At 37.7% G+C, this 14,003-nt stretch overlaps 1 long non-coding RNA gene across 1 annotated transcript; it reads right to left on the bottom strand.

Moving 5' to 3' along the window:
• Positions 1 to 5,363: 5,363 nt before the first annotated feature.
• LOC126371130 (uncharacterized) lies at positions 5,364 to 6,221 on the bottom strand. The gene is made up of 3 exons (XR_007566963.1): positions 6,154 to 6,221; positions 5,752 to 5,885; positions 5,364 to 5,483 (listed from the first exon to the last, which is right to left on the bottom strand). It is a non-coding gene; the product is annotated as an uncharacterized LOC126371130 (long non-coding RNA).
• Between the last annotated feature and the right edge of the window lie 7,782 nt (positions 6,222 to 14,003).

The raw sequence follows: 14,003 nt of genomic DNA, 5'->3' as shown, positions 1-14,003 counted from the left end.
TTTCCCGTGAGAATTTCGGGAATTCCTTTCTTAGTGCACCTCCACGGTACCTAAGGTACCTGCATGACAAATTTCAAACGTCTAACTTGAGTGGTTTAGATTTTTCATACAAAAGGATTTTCCCGCTAATTTCCGTTCCCGTGGGAATTCCGGGAATTCCTTTCTTAGTGCACCTCTACGGTACCTAAGCTATGTCCCTTCCAAATTTCAAATGCCTACGTTTAGCCGTTCAGGCTATGCGTTGATATGTCAGTCACTGAGTCAGTCAGTTTCTCCTTTTATTTAGATTTGATTTTTTCATACAAATGTTTTTTCCCGCTAACTACCGTTCCCGTGGGAATTTTAATAATAATAATAATAATGTTTATTGAATAGCTCAGTTACAGTTCTCGTTGAAACCCTGTCTCCCAAACTAGGCGAACCTGTATTTTGGAAGACAGTGTCTTCCCAAAATAAGTACTTATTAGCTACAATAACAGTGGTGACAATACGGTATTAAAATAAACAATAAGTAATAAAATAAATAAAAATAAAAGTGTTCGTGTGTGTGTGTGTGTGTGTGTGTGTGTGTGTGTGTGTGTGTGTGTGTGTGTGTGTGTGTCGGTGTGTGTGTTTGTGTGTGAGTGGGCGTGGGTTTGCGTGCTAGTGTAGTGAAAGATGTCATATCAGTGGATGTAGAAATTTTTCCGTATGTTCATGGTTTAGCTCTAACATTATAGCTTTAAGTTTCTTTTTCAGGTTATATCTGCTAAATTTTGTTATATTTACTATCTCGCTACAGGTTCTATAAAGATACGGACCTCTGTAACAGTATTGTCGTCTAGCAAAGCTCGTTTTGTAGGATGGTACAGGAACACGAGGCCTTCGTTTTTGGAGAAAATTTGATGGTAGCGTTGGAAGGACAGATTTATGATGTCTTAAAACTGCATTGTGTATGTACAATTGTCTTACTGATAGTATCTTAGCATCTTTGTATATCATCTCCGTTGAATATCTCCTGGGTTTTCGAAACATAACCTTTAGTATAGAACGTTGTGCTCTTTCCAGAACCTCTAGGTGTGTTTCAGCTGCACCTCCCCAAGCTGGCAAACAATATGCTATTAACGATTGACACAGGGCTAAATATACTTTTATAAGGAGAATAGGATCAGCAACTTCGCGTAGATTTCTGAACACTGGTATCAATCTCCTTATTCTGCTAGCAGTTGCTATTATATGGGGTTTCCAACTCAGTCTTTCGTCAATCATGACTCCCAGATATTTCATCGTTGATGTTTGGGCCAGGCGTTTACAAGTACATGTGCCGGGCAAGCCCGTTTGCCTGTTGCACGGATAGGTATGAGCTGGTACTTTAAAAGATACTGGAGGTCTGGTTGCCGCTGTTTTGCCAAAACAGATATATTTTGTTTTGGGCACATTAATGGTAAGGAGGTTGTCTTCCAACCAATGGGTTACGGCCTTAAGTCCTTTTTCAGTGCTAGTTTGGACATCGTCCCAAGAAGGACCATGGAATATTAGGGCCGTATCATCAGCAAACGCAAGCAAATGACCATTCTCAAGTTGCAGTTGACAAAGATTGTTGGTGTAAATCAAGAACAATGTTGGTCCTAGAGTACTTCCTTGTGGTATACCGTACGTTACACGGGAGTTGCTACTATTAATTCCAGACACTCTTACTGCTTGTTCTCTAGACGATAGATAGTCTCTTAACCATTCAAGCGCTACTCCACGGACCCCAAGATGCTCAGACTTATGGAGGAGTAGTGGTATTGACACGGTGTCGAATGCTTTCTTTAAGTCAAGAAAAACACTTACGCATTTTTCGCCTGTATCAAGATAATTAGTCACCAGATTAGAGAGGGTTATAACAGCATCCTCAGTGCACTTGTTCGGACGAAATCCGTACTGGTTGCATGCTAGGAGCTCCTTACTTTCGAGAAATTTTATAAGTCTGATGTTAACAATTTTCTCCAATATCTTGCTAATCGTACTGAGTAAAGAAATAGGCCTGTAGTTCGACACCGTGGCTCTATCACCTCCCTTATGAACCGGTATAACAACCGCCTTTTTGAAGAGTCCTGGAAAACTTCCAGTAGCCAAACTTAAATTGCACATGTGGGCAATCGGATTACAAAGTATGGTATGGAATTTTTTGACAAAGTCGGAGGAGATTGAGTCCATGCCAGGGGCGCTTTTGCTCTTCATATTAAGAATTATCTTGTCCACTTCTAGATAGTCAGTTGGAACCATCATTATCGAATGGATACTATTCACCGGGGTCGTCTGTTGGGTATTAGTCAGATCCTGCACAGATTTTCCTAGATTTATAAGTATTTCGTCAGCTAGCTCACTACCTACTGACGTAAAAAACTTATTCACCAGATCAAGGGATTCAACTGGTGAATCTGTTATCTGAAGCAGATCAGAGGCGGGTGCATTCTGAGTGGTAAGATTACAGATCTCTTTTATTGTGGTCCAAGTAGCCTTGTTGTTTCCAACGTTTTTATAGAGTTCCTGCCTATAATATGATACTTTTAAAGATTTAGCTGTGGCGTTACATATGTTTCTATATGCTTTATAATTGCTTTTAAGAATCTCATCATTGGGTTGTTTTCTTGTTAGTTGGTGTAGGCGATCCCTTTTATGGAAACATTTTAGTAGGCTGTTTGAGATCCACGGTTTTAAGGGTCTTTTTTTACGAGTAAGTGTAGTCGTTTCGGTGTTAGATGCAATGATTTCTTGAAGTATGGAAATTAGTGTTTCTGCTGCTTCAGTAGCATCGGTGATATTTAGAAAGGAAGTCCAGTCAAATTCTTTAAGTGCTTTGCTGATCGCGTCATAGTTTATTTTAGTTCTAGTGAAGGGTCCTAATTTTGGGGGTTTTATCTGATGGACAGGTGAACCAGCTATAGACAACATCAGAGGAAAATGGTCGGTTATGTCTGTATCAAACACGAAGCATTCAGAATTTCCTACTAGCTTACACATGACATGGTCAAGGCAGGTTTTATCGTGTGTAGGTACATTCACAACAGAAATTAAACCATGCGAGGACAGAACATCAAAGTAGTTTAGGGTGTTAACACTGGTGGGAATAAGCACATCAATATTGATATCACCCGTAATTACTATATTCCGCGTGCGACAGGTGGTGAGGACGGTGTCTAATGATTCCAAAAAGGGATTTGGGCGGTCATGAAAACAATATGGCCTGTAAATACCAAAAATGGTCAAGTTACCAATTTTGGCCGCCAGGCAATTAGCTTCTGTTAGTTCCACTTCATTAACCGAACCACCAATATTCGTTTTGAGGTACATGATAACACCATCATTTTTATTATGACTTCGCTCTGTAGAATACACGGCGTAGCCATCTATGATTGGTGGAATTGACTGGTCATCACACCAACACTCTGACAGAACGAAGACGTCTACGTCTACTTTCAGGCGCATAATATAAATTAGAAGGGAGTCAAGATTTTTGTTAACACTTCTGATGTTAGCTGAGAAAATGTTAAATGTTTTACTGTTGTTTAAAGTGGTTTGTGTTATAAACATATTAGGGTTAGAAATATTTTTACATGGTATATTACATGATATTTCAATGTCGTCCACTAGTTGCATGTTGTCCATATTAATCCACAAATATAGAATAAACGATGACGTATCTCTTTTCCCTGTTAATCATTATAACTAGGTATAGTCTAGTCATGAAATTATGGTATGAAGGGTCTATGTATCGACGAACATCCACTAATGTGAGGGAATCAAATGTTGTGTTTAGATGATTTATGTGTGTGAGATTGTGAGTGTATATCATGTATTTCGGTGTGTGAGGGTGAGGTAAGCTAAAATTAGAGCATGCAGATACATAAAAGATTATAAGCACTACTATTAATGAAATAAACAGATTGATGGAAAATGTGTCTAGTCACATCTGTGTTTTCAGTTTCTGCAGGTCTTCTTCACTATTGATTCGACATGCAGTTGCTCCTTCTTTTTTACGCAAATAGATGTTACCATGCGAGACCCAACAAAATTTGTAGTCGTAAGTTTGAGCAACGTCTCGGGCAAGGAAGTGGAGGCGCTTGCCTTTTGTTGTCAGGTTTTCGGAAATGTAGATCGGAGTTTCAGGTCCATCAAACTTAAGTGTAGCTGTTGTCAGCTTTTTATTATCATGACGGATTTTCTTGGTTGAGTTTAGTAAACATTCTTTCTTCCATACCGACGTGAATTCGGCTATAATGGGTTTGGTACCGTTTTTGGCAGGGATGCGAAACACATCTCGTATTTCAGTCTGTTCTATGGGTACATTTGAACTGGATGCAATTTTTGTTACGATCTTGATAAGGTCTTCCTTAGACTCGTTCGGAGTTTGTGGAAAATTTCTTACCTCGACACTTGCCGAACGGGAATTTTTCTCTAGGTTTTCCAATTTTTGTTCCAAATTCTGTATGTACATCATATTATTTCTTCTATCGACCTCCATCTTATCCAATTTTATTTTGATATCGTCATATTTACTCGACATAAACTCTAAAGATTCGCGTAACCCTTTATTTTGTGTTTCAATTATTTTCAGACTTTCTTGCAAAGCGTTGAGTTTGGACTCTTGCTGTATAGTAGATGTAGACAATAAAGTTTTCATTTCCTCCATGAATGAGCTTAGATCTTGCTCTTCTCTTTTTCGCTTTTGGCGCCTGTCCGAGTTAACAAAGCTTTTCGCATCCGATGATAGCTCCGATAGCTCAGGTTCGGAGTTACATGTTTGAAGTACATTGCTGGCTATTGGAGAACGGAGAATGGACATCGTTGTAGTTAGATAGATATGCGTGGATTATTGAGTGTAATTTCCAAAAGTACCAGGCTCGGAGAGATAAACGAAGTTCTTGTGCATTGAGTGTTGCAGGGGTCAAATTAAAGTGGTGGCTCGCGAGAGTTTCATACGTTTTGGCTTTCCATCCAGTATAACAAGACACTTAGTACGATATGCGTACGCGCAATTGATTGATGGATAGCTATCTCTGTTTGTTGTGGCTGCTCGTGAGCATCTAAGCGTCCTTGTCCGTTATATGGCAATAATTAGAAGGATCTACTCACACGGACAGCGGCTATCGTTGAGTAGGTATCCGGTTTCCGGTTTCTGCGCGATTTGCACTCGATCTTCTGTGGCTTGCTGTGCTCCTATTATTTGCGATGAATTATTTTCGTAAAAATGTTTAAATTTTCATTTTAATAACGTATATTCACGGAACAAAATGTGCATCCGAGGTGCTCGGAGGTCCGGGGGGAAGAAAAAAGAATTTTGTGATATCCTGTTGCAACTAAGCTTTAAGTTTACTAAAGTACCTGCATGTCAAATTTCAAACGTCTAACTTGAGTGGTTTAGATTTTTCATACAAAAGGATTTTTCCGCTAATTCCCGTTCCCGTAGGAATTTCGGGAATTCCTTTCTTAGTGCACCTCTACGGTATCTAAGGTACCTGCGAGCCAAATTTCAAACGTCTAACTTGAGTGGTTTAGATTTTTCATACAAAAGGATTTTCCCGCTAATTCCCGTTCCCGTAAGAATTTCGGGAATTCCTTTCTTTGTGCACCTCCACGGTACCTAAGGTACCTGCATGACAAATTTCAAACGTCTAACTTGAGTGGTTTAGATTTTTCATACAAAAGGATTTTCCCGCCAATTCCCGTTCTCGTGGGAATTTCGGGAGTTCCTGTCTTAGTGCACCTCTACGGTACCTAAGGTACCTGCATGCCAAATTTCAAACGTCTAACTTGAGTGGTTTAGATTTTTTATACAAAAGGATTTTCCCGCTAATTCCCGTTTCCGTAAGAATTTCGGGAATTCCTTCCTTAGTGCACCTCTACGGTACTTAAGGTATCTGCATGCCAAATTTCAAACGTCTATCTTGAGTGGTTTAGATTTTTTATACAAAAGGATTTTCCCGCTAATTCCCGTTCTCGTAGGAATTTCGGGAATTCCTTTCTTAATGCACCTCTACGGTATCTAAGGTACCTGCATGAGAAATTTCAAACGTCTAACTTGAGTGGTTTAGATTTTTCATACAAAAGTATTTTCCCGCTAATTCCCGTTTCCGTGGGAATTTCGGGAATTCCTTTCTTAGTGTACCTCTACGGTATCTAAGGTACCTGCATGCCAAATTTCAAACGTCTAACTTGAGTGGTTTAGATTTTTCATACAAAAGGATTTTCCCGCTAATTCCCGTTCTCGTAGGAATTTCGGGAATTCCTTTCTTAGTGCACCTCTACGGTATTTATGGTACCTGCATGCCAAATTTCAAATGTCTAACTTGAGTGGTTTAGATTTTTCATACAAAAGGATTTCCCTTCACTACTCTGCTCCTATTGATTGTAGCGTGATGAAAAGTATACTATAACCTGTCCAGGAGTGTGAAGAATAATTGTACCAAGTTTCATTAAAATCCGTCCAGTAGTTTTTGTTTCTATAAGGAACATACAGACAGACAGACAGACAGACAGACAGACAGACAGACAAAAATTTTACTGATTGCATTTTTGGCATCAGTATCGACCACTTATCACCCCCTGATAGTTATTTTGAAAAAATATTTAATGTACAGAATTGACCTCTCTACAGATTTATTATAAGTATAGATTTTAGCCACCTAGACAACTTTTTAAAGGTATACCGAACCTTTCTATCTAATTTTAGCACTTTGAAAGCGTTTTTAATTTGAGAAAATCTAATTTCTGACGGCTTGAAATTGCCAGTGAAATGCCCTTAATTAAAAGTTAAGGGTCAAAATATGAATAGTGGTTTCTAGGGAGACTATTTAACACTAATTGCGGATGGGCTTATATCAGGTTACCTATTAAATGTTGCTGACTTTACCAGGCTTGAGGTTTCGTTCAAAGCAAAGGCTGGAACGTAATGAACGAGGTAAAGGTATGAAAATGCATAGTTACCATTCTTCTCTTTTTCTTCTTATCGCATGGGTTTGACAATAAGTCACGTCAAAAAAAGAGGTGGAATACCAACTTCATCAACCCTGGTGTCAGGGTTATTATTCAGGCGCCAAAGGCCCCTGTCACGACTCGTGTAACGACTACCTTACATCAGTAAGTAATAACCGGGTCTAACGGCTTAACGTGCCTTCCGAAACATGGATCATCTTCGTTTCGGACAATCACGTGATCAGCCTGTAATGTCGTTACCAAACTAGTGATCACAAAGTGATTTTTGTGATATGTTCCCACCGGGATTCAAACCCGGGGCCTCTGGATCGTGATCCCAACGCTTAACCACTGGACCACGTAGGCCGTAGGTACCATTAATGTTTAGGGACACCGTGACATTTATAATAGGCTACTTTCCTGATGTTTTTTATTATCACTAAGTACATGACAAAAACAATTTTTTTAGTAAAATAACTATTATAAATAGATGAAAAAACAGCATAATCAAATAAAATCAATTATTCAAATCAGTTACTTTTACTAAACAAGAAATGACAATAGAGCTTTCATGAAAACGTACACCATGACGTCATAGAAAATATCGAACTTATTGTTGCTTTTTTAATAAAATTATTATAATTAAATTATATAGAAAGAAAATGTTCTTTTATTTGGTTTAAACTTACCTATATAGTAATTTAGTAAGTACATAAATTATTTATGAAATAGGAACGTACAAAAATGCTTTTCCCTGCGCATCTGTTGTATGCCGACGCCCATACGATTGCCACATACATACATATATACACATACATAAACTCACGCCCATACGATTGAAGACTAAAGTAAGACCGGGGGAGAACCTAGCTCAGCCGCTGGTGGGGAGCGGAGAGTTGCTGTTCTATACGGACTAAGTATCATTCGTTATCCTATGACTTAAGTTAATTCTCTCTCGACGGATAAACAATTTTACTCTTCATGCGATCTCCACAACGTAAACGAATACGTATTTACTTTACGTCGCTCGTTATTAATAAAGATAGTGGCAACAGATGAAACACACAATTTAATTAAATTTTAAGGCCAGTGGGCTGAACACAACCGCCATGATAAGATCATGAGATGCCAGCGCGTTGTGCATTGTTATTGAATAAAGGAATATTAAACAGGAGGGGAATAATTCCTGAAGGAATACATAGGAATTTCACCTTATTCAGGTAGAGTAAGACCATCTCGCGCCTTCTTTAATAAAATTGCGGGACTTTTCTTAAGAAATTTAAACTGATATTAAGTTATTTAAATAAACTGATATGACGTAGCAGCCTCAGTGGTTAGACCATTAGGCTCACGATCTGGAGGTCCGGGTTCGATTCCCGATGGGGACATGGTCGAAGTCACTTTGTGAGACTGTCCAAGGACTTTACATGCGTGAATCACCTGATTGTCTGAAAAATAAGGTGATTCCGTGCTTTGGAGGGCACGTTAAACCGTTGGTCCCGGCTATTAGCCGTTAAAACACCTCCAGAAACCCGCAGTAGAGCTGCGTAGTGGAGTATGCTCCATACCCCCTCCGCTAGATTGAGGGGAGGCCTGTGCCCAGCAATGGGGCGTATATAGGCTGTTTATGCATGTATGTATGATATGAGGTAGGTACACAAGTAATGTGATGAACGCAAAGTCTAGTTATAACTTGCATCAAAATAGCCTGTTCCTCGGCGCGGCGTATTGAATTATTTTTTTTTAAATTTATTATGCATATTACTTTTTTACATCATAATAACGTTCACCAGCACGCAAACCATTAAGATTTATCTGTGCTAGGGAGTCGTGTACTAAACTAAGCACTTAAATAACATAACATAGGCGTAATAATATGAAAATATGAAAAATAAAATAATAATAACAAAATAAAACAAAGGATCTTATTCTAAAGTTAGTTTTGTTTTGTTAGTTTTTTTTTGTTGAAATGGTGCTCTATCATTGCTTCTGGCGTTGCTGATTATCACCAAATATTTGCTTCCAACGTATTTTTTAATAAAAATAAAATTTAAAGGTGCATTTAGTCAGAGAAATATTTGTACCAAAAGACAACTTGCAGCCACTTCGGATACGAAGCACTAAGATGGACATCATTAACCGTATGGTGTCGGTTTCTACGACATTTCAGGGAAGATGATGTTTTCATTTGGTACCAATTCAACATAGAACCGGCCTAGAAGTTTGGAAAACAAACAGCAATTTGCATTATATCTACCTTTGATCAATCTAACGGAAGTCATATAAAACTTGAACGTATCATTTGTTACAGAGACAACATCTTTATCGAGCAACCAAACATACAAATAAAATAAAATAAGCAGAAAGAGACAAGTAATGATTGAATCTCAGTTTTTCCTCAAAGTGAAAATGAAAGTCGGAAACTAAGTATTTTCGTATTTATTTTGCTTCAGAGAAAACGAGAAATGACAGTATTTCTATTGAAGTAAATGAAACGAAGGGATATTTGTGATAGATGCTTTTAACTGGAAAAGTCCCGGTAAGTAGGTACCTACTTCGGGTTCTAAATCCAAGTTCATCTCGTGAAAAGCAGGGGATTACCTCGCATACATACGAATGTTACGCTACTTTTGATTATTTTTCGTGTTTGGAAGTTGGTTTGAAAGGAAACAATATTTTTGATTAAGTACCTTTGTGATCTGCAGGTACCTACTACATCAGCGATAGGGATTAACGGATAATCATGCACCAATGTATAATACAAATATTTTAAGGCAAATGATTGACATAAAAATTAAAGTTTTTTTTTTACTTGAAGCAGAAAACATCACCAAATAGATTCCTACGTAAGTACTACAAAAAAATACATTTTTATATCCGTAATTACTAGGCATTGAACGCATTCTATTGGGTACTTTTCTTTAAACACATTTGTTTGTTGTTACTTATTGTAGATATGCCGCATATAGCGTAAACTACTTGGTCGGGGTTCTACAGGCGTGATGATAGATTATGTGATATTACTTGATACTGTGGGCTCTCATCCGGTCTTTACACACATAGTTCAGAAGAGAAGTCCTTGTTACATTTTAAAACGAAGGTTTTACCGACGTAAGGAACAAACAGTATACAAACAGGCCGATAATCGCCGAGACGGGTACATTGTCTTCTTTATCTCAGGTAAATTACATTTAGGCTCGGCAGTGTGCTCCTTGTCTTTGTTTCGCATTTTCAGCGATATAAAACGGGCCTCAGCCCTTGCGGCATAGATAACGCATCGCGCGTGACGCGACTCATATCCCGGGCTTCGGCCAATAGACGTACCACGATTATATGATATAAGAAGATCAACAGTTGCCTGTTAGTCGCAGCGCGCGTTTTTGTCGCGTCTTAGTTAATAACGTAATCCATGCATCGGAACGGAAAACAAATCTCTTACGATCATCTCATCGTTTTATCTTTGTTCATAAGGTTAAGTAGAATGTTTTTATTTATTTAAAAGCTAAAATACGGAAAGATTTTACTCGTTAGTAAACGTAACAAGGCCATCAAAGTAGCTTGAGGATTGCGACATAAGTATGCATGGTTAGATAGAACAGAATCGATCGATTTGATCTCGACTGAGTCATCACTATGATATTGAACGTCTCAACACTGGCTTCTGCACATTGACAGATCTAACTTATACCGCGCAATGAAGCATATTATTGTAATACATTATCTTTATAGAAACCCTTACCTTGCATGTACGTAAAGAAGGCCTGCTTTTATGTAAAATCACAAAAAACATTATTTCAAGAAACGTAGTGAAGTAAGTACAAGACAATTTATAAGACAATATGCGAGCGTACTGTACCGTACTGTACACAATAATTTAGAAAACAATCTTTTCGAAACTGAGCTAACTTTCATTTGAATCCAGAACCTCTGAAGTGGTGGTCCAGGCATCTAGCCTTTACACCTCCTTCCAAGAAGTAATCTAATTCTTAATTGGAAAAAATATGAATAATAAGTACTGACAAACATACACAACACAGCAGACACATTAATATGAAAAGTGATACCTACTTACCACGAAGCGAAAACCACCAAATCCTGCGAGCACATTTGAGGATGCCTTAAAATGTTCAAAACACTCGTTGGAAACAATAACCACGCTTACCGTTGCATGCAAGAAGTCCATCTCACTTCCCCTCGGGTAAAAGCTTCTACTTTCTTGAGTTTGTTAAAAGCCGGTAAAGCCAGTATGAATTGAGCCTCCCGCGGTCTTACAATAGACTGAAAAGGCAACATTAAGACCAGATTTTAGTCTTAAGTAAGGTAATGACGTGAAAGGTAATGTACCCTTGGGTGGATTATCCGTGTTGTGTAATAATCTCAAAGAGTATTCTTTGGATTTTCTTTTGAGCATCATTAATATAATCGTTCGCATAATTACATTTATACGTTAAAGGGTTCTACGAAACTGAGGAAAGGTTTCGGGAATAATAATGTTTTTCAGCGATTAATATCATTTAGATCTCAATGTCATCTTGTAGGTTACTGTCACGGTAATAAGGATGGAGTTAAAGAAACTGAAAAGTTGACTTAATTATTTATTTTGCATAATTTAAAATACTTATAACGCCATTGCAAGAGCCTGTCCGTAGGTATATAATATTTACAAAAGAAGAAAACGGCATACAAATAATATAAACACTTAGTGCAGATATCCGGGCAATACACGGATCCTGTGTGGTCTGAAGGAATTCTCGTATTCTGAAGCCACAAATTCGGCACCATCACCATCTTGATGATCCAAAGACCGCTTTACGAAGTGACGTGGTCCACCGTTGCCTGGTCCATGGGAAGTCTGATGTCCCTGAGGATATTCCTGAGGCTTTTGCTCGGGCCGCTTCGCAGACACCTCGCTGAACGCAGCCACAAAAGAAACCAGCAAAACAATAGCTGTCAACCTTGTTACCACAGCCATGTTGGATTTTTAAAATTCGAATAGTCTAAAGTTAGTGTTTAGTGAAGTTCACTGTTTGAATTTTGAACTGGATATGATTATTGTTTTTCTTTGTGAAACTTTTATAGTATTCAGATCCGGTATTGTAGTTTGTTTTTCAATAAAATATTGCTGGCGTATTATTTGCCACTTAGCAGGTTTCAGGCGATAACGCCTCCGATAACGAGGTAAATATGTATTTTTTTGTTAAATCTTTTTTAGCTTTTGTGGTATAATTAGATTAGTTATAGACACGATGTTGGTACGTATTTGTAGAGATTTTTAGTTTTTTTCAAGTGTCATCTTAAAACCCAAAAAAACTTCACAAACAGCGGGCCGAATTGGACCAATAGCAATCATCCAATCGGTAGACAAGTAGTCGGACCAAAATAGTCAGAGGGTAATAAATCATGAGTCATACAGCAAACAGTGTAGTATATACAGCAAACAGTGCAGTAAGTACATCATAAAAATAAATATTTGAAATAAAATAAACAAGCGGATCATGACTTCATGACTTATTGTGCGTTATTTTCCTTTCAGCTTTACGTACATGTCATACCTTGCGCCCGTTATCCCTAATGGGGTGGGTAGAGCTACAAAACTCTAAACCATTTATTTCAAAACGAAGAAGATAGTGTCAGGACTTCTTTCGTGGCTCGGAGTATATTTTTTCAAATATCAACACGAAAGAAGTCCACGAATTTTAATGTTACTAATTAACAAGTCATAATAATTATGTGCAGAATTTGCGACACTTGAGCCACGGCCGCGGGACTTCCTTCGAGTTGAAGTTCTAAGGTGGATTTCAATAAGATATTGACATTACATTGCTCGTATAAAATGTATATATTCGTCCTCGTACTCGTATATATTTCATCATGTTGGAGTGGACACAATCCACTGGGCACTTTTTACATTAAGCCCAGGATGGTAATTGTAATTATCTTTCCAAGACCTTTAATTTGATATTATATAAAAAGCAGCCGATGCTTACGGCTTCCATAAACATCTTATAATTATATTATTATATTATAAACATAATAATTATATTATCTACGCCACGGCTGCAATTCCTAATGATATTATTATGAGAGTCACAAACTCACAACCTGCTTCAAATAACGCAAAAGAGAGAGAGAGAGAGAAGATTAAAAATAATATCAGAAAAATATCACCTTCGAAATAAAAAGCCCGAGGTGTGAAGAACCACTTCAGCTAAGCACCAAACTTTTTTGCATACAAAAATATCTCGACATTTTTGAGAGCCATCCAAATTCCACGGTCCCGATCCCTTGTAATAATATTTCTTTGGTTAAATTTGTGAATCGACCTGGAATTAACTTACGTTTGAATTGATAACAAAAATTCCGGACAGTAAAATACCTTTTAAAATACATTTTTGGTGTAGAAAAAGTTTTATAGTCCCGTAATTTGGCGTGAGTTTGAAACTTTTGGGTAATTTAAGTTATTACCCGTCCAATAAGCACAATTATACGAAGTACTCCTTTTATATTCGTAGGAAGAATGGCAAAATTCCTTATTATGTCGTTTTTATTCAAGGAAAATGTTTCGCAGCTGATGCCAAGTTAAAATGTAATTTGAGCTCACCTTGAGACGTATTCGGTGGACGCATATTTGAATTTCTTTCCATGAACTTTTATGACGCATTTTAAATTGAGAAATTGTCTACTTTAAAATGTTGCACAATACTGCGTTGTTAAATCTGAAAATGATTCGTGTTTCAGGTTTAAAAAAGTTAATTTGTTTCAAAGACTTTTTATTTATATTCAAAAATAAAAACTCTTTGAATGTATCGTCTTAGTTCCTATTGGCTGGTAGCTCCGTCTAAAGCTTCGTCATAAAAGCAATAGCAGGCACAATCACCAGACGGGACAACCCGCCTGCAGGCATAAAAACAATTTACCCTTCTAAGCCCTGTTTTGTAACTGTAGGAAGAACCAAAGGAGCTGCTTGTCCTTTAAGAAGTCTATTTCCATCACAAAGTCGTACCTGGGGCGAGCAAAGAAAACCCTTGCTCCTTCTTTTGTGAGATTTCAGCTTCTATCGTCAA

This window comes from Pectinophora gossypiella, chromosome 12, assembly GCF_024362695.1.
Source record: "Pectinophora gossypiella chromosome 12, ilPecGoss1.1, whole genome shotgun sequence".
NCBI lineage: Eukaryota > Metazoa > Arthropoda > Insecta > Lepidoptera > Gelechiidae > Pectinophora > Pectinophora gossypiella.
This window is presented reverse-complemented; position numbering and strand designations above follow the sequence as displayed.